The sequence below is a fragment of the Lontra canadensis genome, unplaced genomic scaffold (assembly GCF_010015895.1).
Source record: "Lontra canadensis isolate GAN:19392208 unplaced genomic scaffold, GSC_riverotter_1.0 scaffold46, whole genome shotgun sequence".
In the NCBI taxonomy this organism is placed as follows: Eukaryota; Metazoa; Chordata; class Mammalia; order Carnivora; family Mustelidae; genus Lontra; species Lontra canadensis.
This window is the reverse complement of record NW_022631040.1, coordinates 10,782,536-10,797,674: the sequence shown is the minus strand read 5'-3', so window position 1 is coordinate 10,797,674 and position 15,139 is coordinate 10,782,536.

The window sequence follows — 15,139 nt, the reverse complement described above, 5'->3', positions numbered from 1 at the left end:
TTTCTTTCTTTCTTTCTTTCTTTCTTTCTTTCTTTCTTTCTTTCTTTCTTTCTTTCTTTCTTTCTTTCTTTCTTTTTTATTTTTAATTAAACAGGAAAAAATATCACACCCTGGCTTGGCTGGTTTCCAAAAGCAGGGGTTTCACAGCTATTCCTGAAGGATCACTTTGCAGATGTGAGGCTAGGTGATGGGAACAAGGACCCAGCACAGCGACTGTGAGAGCAACACCATCCATGTCATCCTAGAAACCAGCCACAGCCGGGTTTCTGGAAGGGGATCCCAAGGAGAAGCATAAATGATTCGTTTTTCTGTGTATCATAACCTTGCACCTTATTGCCTATAAATCAAAGCCGTTTGAAAATTCACCACATCCTTTTTCTGTCCAGGCCTGTGACACGGCTTCCTTTCATCCAGCAGATAGATGCCTGTGGTTTCAGAGCCCTGGGATGTTCCACTCTGTGTGGTTAGTTAATGACCTGGGTGTCTACTGAGGTTTGTGACCACGGGTTGTTGCCGAGCTCTACCTGACTCCTTTCTTCTCCTAGAGAAGATGAGAACATTCTGACCGTATTAGTCATGCTGGGACTTCCTCTTCTTCTTCTTCTTAATTTTTTTTTTTAAATACACAGGAAATATTCCTCTCCAAGAGCACATAATTTGGCCAATAACAGCTTCCTAGGCTCAGAGCAACTCCTCCATCTATCATGTGTTCTCCAAGATAAAGTTTGTAGTAGCACTTTTAGCAGCTGAAATGTCACCAAATTGCATAAACTCAAGGCAAGTTTGGGCATTCAGTCGCACTGCAAATATTGATGGAGTGGAGTTCACTGGAGTCAGTAAGACGAATTGTATGGTTCATCCTTCATCCTCAGAATTTACCATGATTCACACAAAGTCACACAGACTTTATTTTGTTCGTAAAGATGCATTTCAATATTCAATTGTGGAGAGCAGAGCAGACAGTACTGCTCCTCTGATATGAAAGTGTTGGCAATGAGCGCACCAACAGAGGTGAACATGAGATCCACGTGGCTGCTGTTTGGGGCTGAAGTTTAACCTCTTGGCCCTGGAACCTCCAGCTGGAAAAGCCAGGATCCCAGCGTTAATAAGTTTGTAAGCAAGACCATGTGCAGTCCTCGTGATTAATATTTTGTCATGTGGAAATGGACTATAGCCTATAGACAGGAAATTCAACTCTGAGGCTGTCTGAATAATTTAAAAGAGCCAGTTACAAACCAGAGGGTAGAGGAAAGAGTTGTCATCCTCTATGCAATGTCGGTCGATCGGTCAGTCATCTGTGATGATCACTCTAATGGGTCAACTTAGCTATGCTTATAGTACTAAGTGATTCAATCAAGTGTTGCTTGAAGATATCCATAGATACGATGAATACAAGCAGCTGACTTTATATAAAGGAGATTCCTGGATAATCTGTGTGGATCTGGTCTAATCTTTGAATGGTCTTAATAACAGAATGCAGATTTCCTTCTGGAAGAAGAAAGTCTATGTGTGGACCAGAGCATCAGTTCCTGCCTAAGAGTTTCTACCCTGCCATTCCTGAGAGCCTACCTTCAGATTGTGGATTTGCCCAGATAGCCTCACAATCACAAAAAACTAATTCCTTGCACTCTCTCTCTCTCTCTCTCTCTCTATATATATATATATATACATATATGTCTCATGTGTGTGTATACATATAATTAACATATATTCATATATAATTGATATTAATGTATCCTAGTACATATCATTAATCTTATTAATGTATATAATTAGGAATATTTACATGCAGATATCTATTCATATTATCTCCTACTAGTTCTGTTACTTTGATACTGATACATCATCTTATCATTGACCTAGAGGTAACAAACAGCCAGCTTGATGATTTTTTTTTTTCACTGAATCAAGTGTCAGTGCCCAAAGATAGCACGTAAGATTAGCAGTGACCTTCAGAATATGTCTATACCCCGACTACATAAAATTTCCTATCTATTCTCAACACAGAAGCCAAAGCTATCCTACAACAACACGGGTTAGATCATCTTCCTCCACTGTTTAAAACCTTGACTGATAGTCAATGTTAAGGTCTTTATGTCAGCCTACACACCCAAAAGATCTGAGCTCTGATTCCTTGAACCATGTCACTTGCCTTCACCCTCTTACTCTCATGCTGTAGCCATGCTGGGTTTTTCTGTCCCTCACAGATGTTATTCAGGGCTAAGACATTATTCCCTGGTTTGATTATCCTTTCTTCATAACACCTATAACCACTTAAAATATTCCATATTTACTTACTGCTATGTCCAAAATCTATCTTTTCTTATACTACATAAGAGCAGGGAGTGCTTCTATTTTGTTCACTGCTATGTATCTCTAGTGTACACATAAGTTAGACAATCTGTTAATATCTGTTGAATGAATGAATGAATGAATGAGCTTAATAGTGATGAAGTCAGACAGATATGTGAGTTGGTGTTACTTGAAAAAAACAATTGATTCATCAAATTTTAGTTTTCTGAAAGGCATTTTTTCCCCATGTAGATACTATTTCAAAGGGAACTGATGTGATCAAACTTTGAAAATCTTCTTTCTTCTGAATATTTCTGCAGTGGTGGCCATGCTGGTCACTTCTTCTATGTTGAGATCCTCTCCTCTCTTAACTTCATGATTCTGCACTGCTCATCTACCAAGATCCATCTTTAGTTACCTTTTCTGTGAATTCTTCCCTAATTGCCTTAACAGAAGTTATCTTGGCATCTCCTGAAATCCTCAAAACACGTCAACTCTGATCATGGGATATAGGGCATTAGTTGTCTGTCTTCTGCAACTACATCTCTATGTGCCAATGAATTCTGGGGGACTGGGACCATGCATTACACTTCTATGATTCCCTGCATTCACCAGCATTGTGCCCCACAAAGGCATATTTCCAGTTCCAATTTGTTGGAGAAATGTATGAGTAGGTATTGTTAGTCACATGTCTCGTCAATGAAATGAAAGAAGAAGAGGAAAAGGAACCAAGTTATTGAGAAACAGAGGAGAGCAAAGAGAAAGAAATTCTCCACACTCTGACACACTCAGCCTCATCTTCAGAGCATGGTAGCTCATGACCTCATGCACCAAGGAAAGAACACAGCAAGGAATGAGGTCCAATGACTTGTCTGATAAGTAGGGTTTTCATTTGAAGAAGGTTTCCTCCTTCTATCTCTGCAATATGATAAGTGAAATTGGAAAAAGGAAACCAAACTTGCTTTTTATTTGTCTTATCTATATTTATTTCCACCTTCTATTGAATATTTATCAGTGTATAATCTGTCTCTCCTATTAGAATAGAAAGCATATGGAAGTGAAGACTTAGTCTTTATTCACCACAAACCCCACACTGCCCAGAACAATATCTAGCACAGGCAGACACTTCATTGTTGAACGAATGAATGAAATAGTTCAATCAAGGTGGCTAGTAGTATCCATTTCTATCATATCATGTTCATTTGTTTTCTCAAAAAAAAAAAAAAAGTCAATATTCTCCTTTGTAAGTATGGTTGGACATAATGGCTCATATGTGTATGAAGACAAATGCAATGTCCTGCATATTTTCAGCCCTTGTTATAGTGACCAAATGTTCCTACGAATTTGAAAAGGGTTTTATTTTTTTGATTTTTAGAAAGCAGTTAACAAAGGAACTTTCAGCCAAGTTCTAGAGATGCATGGTAGTGATGGTTGTACTTAATGCCACTGAGCTATATACTTAATAATGGGTAGACTGACAAACTTCATGTTATGTACATTTTACTCCAATTAAAAGGTAAATGATGAAAAAATGAATTTACAAAATTAAGACTACTAATATCATGAGTAGCTAGAAGGTCAGTCAATACAACTCTCTCATCAAGGTGAGCGGGAAACAGAGGGTGGTTCTCCATACTGGAACTCATATGCCTTTCCCTATTTAGACCCCAATCTGAAAAGCTGGAGAATGATTTAAATTTTCAAAAATAGCTAGATAAGTTGACAGTTATAATTCCCACATTGTAAGCATCTATTTTCCAAATACTCTTGAACAGAGAGTTGTGCTTCATACTATGTTCAATAAAATGAGTACATACTAGACTTCAGGACAGCCCATAATTTTATACTGAATGCTGCCATCTGAGAGAATCTCAGCATTCTTCCACCATTATTTATTAGTTCCTACATTTATTGCTTTTTCAAAGCTTAGAAATACAAGTGAAATTTAAAACAGCTTAATTAAACTTCAGATGTGTAGTTCTGATAAGCCTGGCACAGAGCCATAACATCCCAAGATTCTCAAATAGCATAATCTAATTAATTTTTTTCTAGAACATAGAGATCATAAACACAGCGATCTGAAACACTTAGTGTCCTGCCAGCTGGCATCTTCTCGTTTCCAGTCCCCCACACTATAATTTTGCTTCCATTTGTGAGAAACTGTGGATTTCTCTGCTTTAGTAGATTGTATTAAGTTACACGCTATTCAGTTGAGGTATTTTTTTAATGAACTAATTACATGTTAGTTAATAATAGAACATTGCATCAGCAGTCAACTGTCAAAGATCACTTTTAGAGAAATTACTTAAGTTTTGCAGTAGGAATGTCTGGGAAAAGATTGACTTGTGAAAATAGTATGATTACCAGCACTGATTATTGAATTATAAATGAATGTTTGTGTATTGGGTATCAGTATTCTTAGCAATAACAATGACAACAATAAATCTATAAAACACAAACTTTAATGTTTCCTACTAAAATAATGTTTTCCATTTGTCCATGCTTAACTTTCTCAGCATACAATAATTAAGATAGTGAGGCATATTGGGTAGGCCCATCACTAAAATCACTAAAATCCAGTCCAAAGTCCTGGCTCTGAAGGTGGTAGAGGCTTCTATAAGAATATATATATATATATATATATTTTTTTTTTTTCTATATGAATATAAAACCTTCTATAATGTTCAGTTAAAGTTAGCTCCTAATCCTCCCACATCTAATTTTGGATCTGATGGATAACCATTCCTCACTCTACACAGATCATTGATGGTTTTGTTGACACTGACCATCTTCCCTTTAGGGCAGCAGGATGTGCCAGTTTCTAGCTATGCTGGTTCTGGACCTGTTCCTCCTTGGATCTATTACTCATTTCCCTGTGATCTGCTTTGCAGGGGACTTACCCCACTGTGCAGGGTTTCCCAGGCTCCCATGTCCGCTGGGTTCTCCTTGGATTCAGCCCTTAAAAAAGACCACATGTTGGAGATTGGAGGGTGCAAGGAAGTGAGGAGAAGTCCAGGACACCCCTCTCTCTGCCCCTGATAGCATCTCTGACAGCAGCTGCCTTTCTTCTGCCCAGCTACTAGGCTTGCCCCATCCCCACACCCAGCTCAGAGGTAGCAGGTTGTCTTGCCTGTCCTCATTTCTGGGTTGTGTCACTGTCCTGTTAGGCTTCTTAGCTCTTCTATCACCGATGTAACTAGCTCCCTGTATTAAAGTCCTACTGTTCTACATATTCAGTGGTTTTTATTTCCTGGCAAACCATGACTGAGATACCAGATAAAAATTCACAATCTCCTGAGGCTATATCCATTTTTCATTCATTTCAGGGGCTTATTTCTCAAAGTTTTTATTATATCTCTTTACGCAGGAGTGCATAAAATATTTTTTTCTTCCTCTTCTAAAGAACATTTTTTGATTTGAGAGGAGAGAGAGGACTGAGGGAAGGGCAGCAATTTATAAAGTACTAGAACTCGACCTAACAGTCTGTTCCACTTTGCCTACACAGCGGGGCACACATTTTTGGTGAGGTCACACACACCCAGGGATATGATGTCATCTTGCACATTGTGTTACAAACAGGTTTAATAATGCATTGTTGCATCTTAAACCTTGAAATGGAATGTTCTGCTCAAACAGCCAAACCCGGGATCCATCTGGTAGACATGTTAGTCAACGACCCCAAGAGTTCAGCACACTTCTCCCTATTGAGATAGAACAGAAATGACTCTTGCAGATTTAAAGCTCAGTTTTATAACACAGCAATGATGTCATTTTTTTTCCCCCTCTGTGTCTCTTCTTTCTCTGAATCTTTATTTCTCCCTCCCCTCTACTCCCATTCTTTTCTGTGTTTCTCAAACCTTACCTGAGACCAAGTAGCTTAAAAGGGATACATACACATGCTGGAAAGTTGTTAGCATTTCTTATAGGCAAAGCAATCTGGAATCTTTCATACCACTGTCCATCTATGGGCTTAAGGGCTATGTAGAAAGACAATGTATCATATCACGAGGCAAGCTTGTCCGTTGTGGAATACATACGACTTAAGATGGAACAAAAAATACACATCCCAGAGGTTTCACCAAATGTAACACAACCACTTTTCCAGTCTAGAAACTACAGAATCCTCTTTGACTCCTCTCCTCTCTCCCTCTCTCTATCCAGTTACAATACACTCTTGCTCTTTGCTTCCACTGTTGCTGATCAAGGTCTCAGCCTACTCCCAGTCAGTGTCCTAGCCACAGTCACCATTTCCTGAATTCTTTGCTAAAGTTCACACATCTCTTTTGTTATTTGTGTTGTTTTTCTTAATGCTTCTATTGCTAGGAAAAATCTTATTAATTGTTCAGAGTCCTCCAGAAATGTAATTTTCCCCTGAAAACATCCCAGATCACACACAAAAAATTGATCATCAACTATACACATACACATACACACATACTCTCTCTTCCAAGGATAAAGAGAACAGAGAGAAGACACAATTTTGGAAGCCAGAAAGTAGATGGATGAATGGCAAATGATATAGGCACCCAAGGAAGTGAAGTACTTCACCCACAGAAGGGAAAATTTAGCCAGCAGTATGAAAAACCCAGATTAATACTATATAATCCCCAAAGGCCCACAATTTGGCCTCATCAGTTACCTTGAGAAATTGGAGTGAAGGGGAGTAGACTTTTTTTTTTAATTATTTGAAAGTATTTTTAAAGAAATGGGCAGATCACCAGTTTCCTAGCTCACGATGCCAGACTATCCCTCCCCAGTTTATTGTCTAGAAAGCACAAAACACAGGATCTTAAGTAACAGCAGGCACAGTGGATGGTGCAGATTTCTTACTGAAAGGAGTAATCCTATGCATAGTGAAAGCAAATACCCACCACTCTTTGCATCTACCTGACTCTCAGAACACTAGCTTCCAGGCAGAACATTGGAAAACAATCTTTCATAGGAAATATCTCCTTGCTAAAAAGAAGGATATAAAGATATGGGTAGTTGAGAGTCTCCATTAAAACAGCCCAGCCAAATCACTCTACAGTGAACCTGACAGTTAACAACCCTGATCATGTACTCAAAAATGCAAATCAGCTTATGAGTGCCCTATCTTTAAATATAAAAATTAGCAGAGCTTGAAGAAAAGCCTCCAACATGAAGTATACAAAGTAGAAAAAGAAACCCCATACCTCCCTCCTTATCACACAAAGCAACTTGGCTGAGATGATGATTTGCAGAAAAGAAAAAACTTCAATATCAAAAAGGTTTTTATTAATATTATCAAGAAGATAAAGTATAAATCCAACCACGTAGTAAGAATCAGAGATTAAGAAAAAAAAAAGTGGGGAAGAAGAAGTTGTGAATAGAAGAGGAAAATGTGAATACAGCAAGACCAACATAAGTCGCCCAACATCAAAGAACAGGGTTCGGAAGAGCCATGAAATGAAGAGAAGGAAACATCGACAACTTTATTCAAGAAAAGTTCTCAAAATGGAAGGATGAGATTGAAATAGCCCACCAAAGGCCCAGTAAACTAAACAGACACAGACTTGTGTGAAGGCAAATCACTGTGAAATTCAACAAAGAGAAAATCCTCAAAGTTTCTGAAGACACAAATTTTTAAAAAGGTCATACACAAAGGATCAGGAATCAGAAAGACTTTGGACTTCTCAGCATCCCTGAATGGTAATAAAGCAAGGCCTTTAAACTTCTATAGGCAATTGATTTCCAATCTAGATATCTAGACCCTGATACATTATCCATCAAATATGAGGGCAAATCTACAATTTCTTAGAAGATTCTTTCTCAGTTTCTCTCATATGGAAAACTGCTAGAGCATGTCCTCATCCAGAGAAGAGATTGATAACTGTGGGAAACACAGAATCAGGGCAGTAAGAGCAAAGCAAAGGCTATACAAGGAGATCCCAGGAAGGAGTGTGCCCCAGGTACAGAGCCACCCCCAGTCCAGCTTGAGCAGCTCAGAAGGCTTTGAGAGAAACTCTGGAAGATGAAACTGAATGACAATCAAATGGCTTGAGTGTCTTAAGAAAAGATTTAGACCAATGTTGTCATGTTTGTGGTTGAATTAATGATAAGGATATAAGAAATAAATTTAAAAATGAGAAAAATAGTAATTCTTGGGAAAATAAAAATTATGCAGAGAAGGAAAAGTAAGTATATTTTACATAACTCAGCTGTGAACGGTTTTCATAGACATGATAGCAGAGTATTTGCCTTAACCAAAAATACAGGGAGGATGAAGGATGGGAGGGTACACACGTATGAAAGGACATAGAGCTAACTCCTCATCTTCCATAAGGGAAAGTCAATAGCTAAAGCTAAAACTGAAATATCAAGATGTAGCAACACAACCATGCCATTAGAGACATGGAGGTAAATAATACAGTCATCAACTAAAAGAGGTGATGATGATTTCTGCTGGGGATAGAAAAACTGCTGGACAAGAGCTACAACATGCTGTTTAAAAAAAATGTAAATCTTGCAAAATTATGTGAATGTTTAAATTATGTGACACATAACATTGGTCAAAACAAATCTCTATCAGGCAAAGTTCATTGTTCATTCCACGTTACTGTACATAGGGCACTGCTTGACAAGGATTCCATGGGTTATGCTGGGTTATCTGCCTGTGTTTCTTTTATCCAATAGATTCTGAGTTCTTTTAGGGCAGAAATTCCTCTCATTCATGTTTATCTTCTTGTTTAGCATGATGCCTGACAGAGTTGACATTCAACAAATGCTAAAAGATTGCTGTAGAACTATGAGCCTTAATTCTACCACAGGGTATTATAAAAATCAAATTCAGTCCCCTTTTCAGTGAAAGACTATGAAATATTTTAATACACTTGCCATACTCACTCTTGATTCTCTCTATCCAGTTACAATTCAGTTCTCTTCTATCCAGTACAATACAGTTCTCTTCACTAGACTAAAAATTCCCAGTGCACCTATTATTTGTGGGTTATTTTAAAAGTCTACTCACTGTGTTGGTCACAGATCTCCAGTTAGTTCTAATTAGTCTTCATCTCTCATGAATACTAGATAAAATGTTACAGCATGTGATCTGACTTGTGCATATCAAATAGAGCTTCCCCTTCCCTAAATCTAAATAGCATATGTCTATTGATCTAACCCAAAACCACATTACATTTTCTGTAAGTCACATTTCCCTATTGTCACATATTTAGCTTGTAGTCTTCTATAAATCCTTAATTTTTTTTTTTAATTTATTTATTTGAGACAGAAAGAGCACAAGCAGTGGGAGGGGCAGAGGGAAAAACAGAATCCCCACTGAACAGGGAGTCCTACATGGGGCTCTATCCCAGGACCCTGAGATCACGACCTGAGCTGAAGGCAGATGCTTAAGACTCCCCTATAAATCCTTAATTCTTTTTCTAATTTATTCATGCCAAAGCCATTTTTTATGTATATAGTTCATGTTAAGACTGGTTATTTTTCCTTTTTATATATATTTAGATCATCATTCATTCAGTCTGTTGAGACTATTAAGATCCTGTGAGTCAACATAACTCTTCTTCCCAGCTGCCCATGATGTACAAATTTGATTTGCACACATTTATAAGTTAATTCAAGTCATTATTGGTCCATTGACCAGGTTAAAGATGATAACCAGTCGTTCACACAACATTAGAAACTGCTCTTTAGGTTGTCACTTAACTGTTGGTACTCCCCCAAACCTGGCCATCCAACTAATCACAAAGTCTCTTAACTCTTTATCATTCACATGATATATATTCACTTTCTCTGCAAAAATACCACAAAAATCCTTGTCAAATGCCTGGTCTAAATAAGGACAACTATAAAAAAACTAAACAGCAGTTACTGTGCACGCACAATTATATCAATTTACATATTAAAGCTCATTAAATCTTTACAACAATTCCTACAGCTACTGTATTTTTCTAATCTGTTAATCTAGTAATACCATCTTTTGGCTTCATATTTTTGTCAAGTGGATTAAATAACTATTATGTTTGTATGCTTTCGCTCTGGAGAACATTTCTGGTTAAACATTTCTGGTTAAACATTCCAGAAAATCCTACAATTTTTCAGATTTTAACACTTTTGACACAAACTTCCCCAATAAGTATAATCATATAACTCCTTTTCTCAAGGATCATGCATTCTGCAGAGGAATACTAATGGAAAACTCTGTGCTGACCCTTTATTCCAGCTGTCCCAGACCTTTTCCCTGACTTGCCATGTGCTTCCCTTCTCCAGGACTTTGTAAAGACCCATTTCACCTGAATGCCTCCATCATCCTCCCACATTTATATCTATAAATTCTACCCTTCCTTCCTAGTTTAAGTGCCATACATTCCACAAAAATTATAATTATCCTCGAGAGGAACTTCTCATCTGAAAAATTAGATTTCCTCCCTAAGATTCTATCACACAGAGCCTCAGATTGCTGTTGTCCCAGAATTCCCTAAGCTAGATTCAAAGTTCTTTAAGATCAAATGACTATCTCTTATTCACACTTTTATTCAGAACATTACCTATTGTAACAACTTACTAATAGTGGATACTAAATCAAATCTGAAGATAGGTCCAAAACCCAGATCTGTTGACCTCTCAATTGTCACTATGGGTGCTTTATAGGAGATTATTTGGGGATAACACGGAATTGATGCACCTCCCAATACATCATGGGCATAGGATCCCTGAGGTTAAATAAGAAAGTCCTCTTCCAAGCAGCACTGTTATCCTTCTCAGCAGGAATGTAAGCCTTCTCAGCTTCTGAATCGAGACATAAACTTTGGGATTGGAACAGGAGTTTGAGAATTGATATATATTTTGTTCCCATCTGACCAAAACAGAACAAAACAAAACCCCCAAAAAACAAAATACCACCCATCCAATGAACAGTAATGGGAAACACCACATCTCCTGAGCCAGCCTTTGACATGAAAATGAGTGGCCAAGAAGTCGAAGTGCCTGGGGCTGCATCGCCTCTCCCCACCTCCAAGGATAGACTGAGTGCTTTGGTGTCCAAATCACTCATGAGCATTATTGCAATCATTCTACAGGGATTATTTTAGCTACAAGAGTCACAAGCCCAGAGATTGAAGAGTAATCACATCCATGAGCTCTTTTAATAATAAATTGCTTACATTTCAGCTGAGAGTGGTTGGATTGGCCTCATTTGAGATTTAGCAAACATCACAAACTAGTTTTCAAACGTGTTTGATCTTCTATAACCCAAGTATGTTTAGCTAAGCACTACCCCCTTAATTTTTAAAACCCACATGTACTTTATAGGAAATGTTGCTCACATTGTTTTGATTCATTTACATGTTAAATCATCAAAATATTATTTGGGAAGAGTGTTTTGATGTCCAAGAAAACTTTTCAAGCATTTTTATAAGCTGTTTTTCTTAAAAACAGGAAGCTTCATTTTGCCAAGGATAAACAAACTGAAGGCTCCAGAGGCAGGAGGTTGCTTAAAAACTCCAAACCCACAAGGTTGAGTGGGTTCTAAACTTGGCACCACACCTTTCCCCATCCCTTTGTTTAATGTGGTTCCCTGTCTTCCTCCCAAAACCAAACCCCTAAAGCCAGGCTAGGAGGCTGGGTAAAACAGCAAACAGGAAGAGAATATAAACAATGAATGGAGGCAATGCTTAAGCCACCTTTAGTCCCCAGGCTTCTTGCAGAGAAGCTAGCAACATTATGTATCAGGAAACTGAGGCACTGAATGAAGAAATGTTCTCAAGCTTTCAGGGCAAGTTTGCATCTAAGCCAAGGAACCAAGCTGGCACATTTCTTGCCTGCTGTGTGAGGCCTTTACCCTCAGCCATCATCCCACCCCCACCCCTCCCACCCCCAGTTCCACAAGGCACACAGTTGATACCTTTCATTTAAAAGATGAGTCGAGTTCCAATCGTAGATCAGCTGCAAATCACCAAGCTTTGCAAGCACCTCATCATTTGTTTTCAACTTTGCCAAAGAAAAGGGACCTTCCCAGTTTTGATTCTGTTCAGGTCCCAGTGAAGTTTGCAATGGTGGGGGTGGGGGTGGCAATGTGGGTGGGCAACACTAAGCAACCCTGCACCATAGCACAGGAAGAACACTGTTGACTTCACTCATAGTCTTTCTCAAGTATTGGCAGATTCCTTTGCCTGGTGTGTTGGTTCCCAGAGGTAGACATCTCTGAAATTTAGGTCCACTTCCAAGTATTCTGAACAAAATGCAAAGCACTCCCTGGCTTGCATTTCTGAAGCAGCTGGTGCCAGAAACCTATCTGCATTTTTCCTCTTTTATATCCTAATTCTGAACTAAGTTTTCATTTTACATTTGGCCCTAGAATCCTAGGAAAGGAGGAAGGCAGGAGCCAACAAAAAAGCTATTCAGCCCAAGTTAACCCACATTTAAGAAGTGAAATAATCACTTTGGGAAAGATTTTAGATTCATGTTGCATGGCATTTGTAAGTAATATGACCATGAAGCTGAAAAACACTTAGTATTTTCCTCATCCCATTTCTCACTCCAAATCAAATTAGTACTAAATTCTATCTTTTAAAAAAAATCATAAGACACATAATTTATCTCTTCTCTCAACCTGTCTCTGAGCCAGTTGAAAATTCTACCACATTTACAATGATCAAATATGCATATGGAATTTTCATTAGAAATTTAAGGAATATGAGTATACCCAGTTCAGTTGCTAGAACACGCTTTCCACCTGTTGACTTGTAACAAACTCAGTCCGCCCCCAGTACTAAAATTACTGTGTTATTTATACCCCAACTTCTTAGAGAATCTAGAGGCAAGACGGCAGAATGCAAATGCATTTTGTTCTTTGTGGTTTTTCGCAAACGAAATGTATACTCTTTCCTCCAAATGTGTGGGAGAACTAAGGGCAAAACTGAATGCTCCACATAAGTTAAGAAAAGACAGGAGATATTTTAAAAGCTATGAAAATGCCTCTGAAAGGGGTAAAGATTTTATTTCCTTTATCTTACTATTCATCCCTCTCTTTTAATAGAGCATAATCTTCTAAGTTAAGGCTATTTCTCTATTGAAAAAGTAATAATGGAACAGTTCACCAGGCATGTATAGAGCGAGAATTACAATCTGGGAGATTTGGTTCATTAAACAAACAAACCAACAAACCAACAAACAAAAACACTGCAGTTTGGCAGAGTAGAAACAGACTGAGGCCATGTACACGGAATGGAAAGTCTGTGGAAGGGCAGGTCCTAATCAGTCGAATGGGGACCTGTCCGGAAGGGAACTCCACCACTGAAGCCCAACTAGACACAAAACAAACAAATGAACAGGCAATACAATGTACATAACAAAAAACCCAAAAGTGCAGGTGTGGACCAACCCTGGATAATCACAAAGTTTCCCTCCATCTCACACCTGATCCCCAGGTTTCCTTCCCACTGATTTACATTTTTTCCTTAAATACATGCATGTTTAAAGTGTCTGCTGTCTGTGCAGATTTGAACTATGGAGGTGAGGGTAGGCAAGAGGGACCATCAGTGCTGCAGTGGCATTTTCAAAATTTAGATGAGCTAAATCTGGGGAAGGGAGGGAATGTGTTTTGAAAATAAATGTAGTGCTTTGAAGTCATAAATGTAAATAATAATACAAATCCTAGTTTTAACTTACAGGCAAACCAAATTACATATATGTTGTTTTCCTTGTTAATTCATAAGCCCATTCTTTACTCTAGGACCGAAAGCGTTATAGGGATAGGAAGATAACACTTTACTCCTCTTCCTGATCATCATCTACAGCAGACATCCATCACCTCAAAAGTAGTTCATTGTCTCCCCCTCAGAGCCATTTTTAACTCCTACCTTCATTCCTTGCTCTTTATTTCCTTTGACAGCATTTCTGCTCTTTTGACCTTGACTGCTGACATCCTAGCTCAGCACCAATCAGCTCCAACCTCATCTCTTGTACTCGTTTCCTGACTGGGATCCCAAGTTCCATTCTTCTCCCCAGCTAATCAAACTGAAATATTCAAATTGAACGTTTATGATGTCTCTTTTCATGATTAATACAGAGCTTTGAGTATGGTAGTTCCTTCACAAGTACATGTTCTCTAAATGATCATCAATCCTCAATTCAAGAGCCTTTAATGACCACCCTATTGCCCATTAAGGAAAGTCTAAAACCTTTCCTCTAGGATTAGTAGATGCCTTCCATTCTGTGCCTCTGGTTTTTAAACCTCATGTCCCACTATTCCCTTCTTTGAAAATACCACTGCAGTAAAATCAGTTGTTAATTGTTTACAAACAAATCATCCATGGTTTGCTCTCCATGTCTTGGTTCACTCAATGCCCTTGGTTCACTCAGTGCCCTCCTCTTTTTTATTAATTAAAAGCGCTATCTACATACAAGTGCTCTCTTACATATCTTCATGTAAGAAACAACACCTTTGCCAGAAACAAACTATAGAATTAATATTTCAGGAGGATCTGATAAGCATCAGGCTCTCGGCTGGGTGCTTTAGACCAACATCATGCATCATTCTCACTACAACCCTAAGGGAATAAATATTCCATCCATTTAATAATCCAGGCAGCTGAGATTTAACAAACGTGGGAAAATTGCCAAGAATCACAGAGTAGTATATGTAGTATATGGCACTACCAGAATTCAGTCAAGAAGTTATAGAGATAATTAAATAAAATAATGCACACATCTGGAATGGAGTACACTCTTAATACCTGCTAAGTAATATTAATGTGCCTGGAGAATATTGTGCGTGATACATTTCATTTTCTCCAGAGAAATAAAAAGCAGGGTGCTAGCCAAAGTACCTGAAAGTCTTTCTAGGTTGTTTCCACAGAGTTTTAAACTC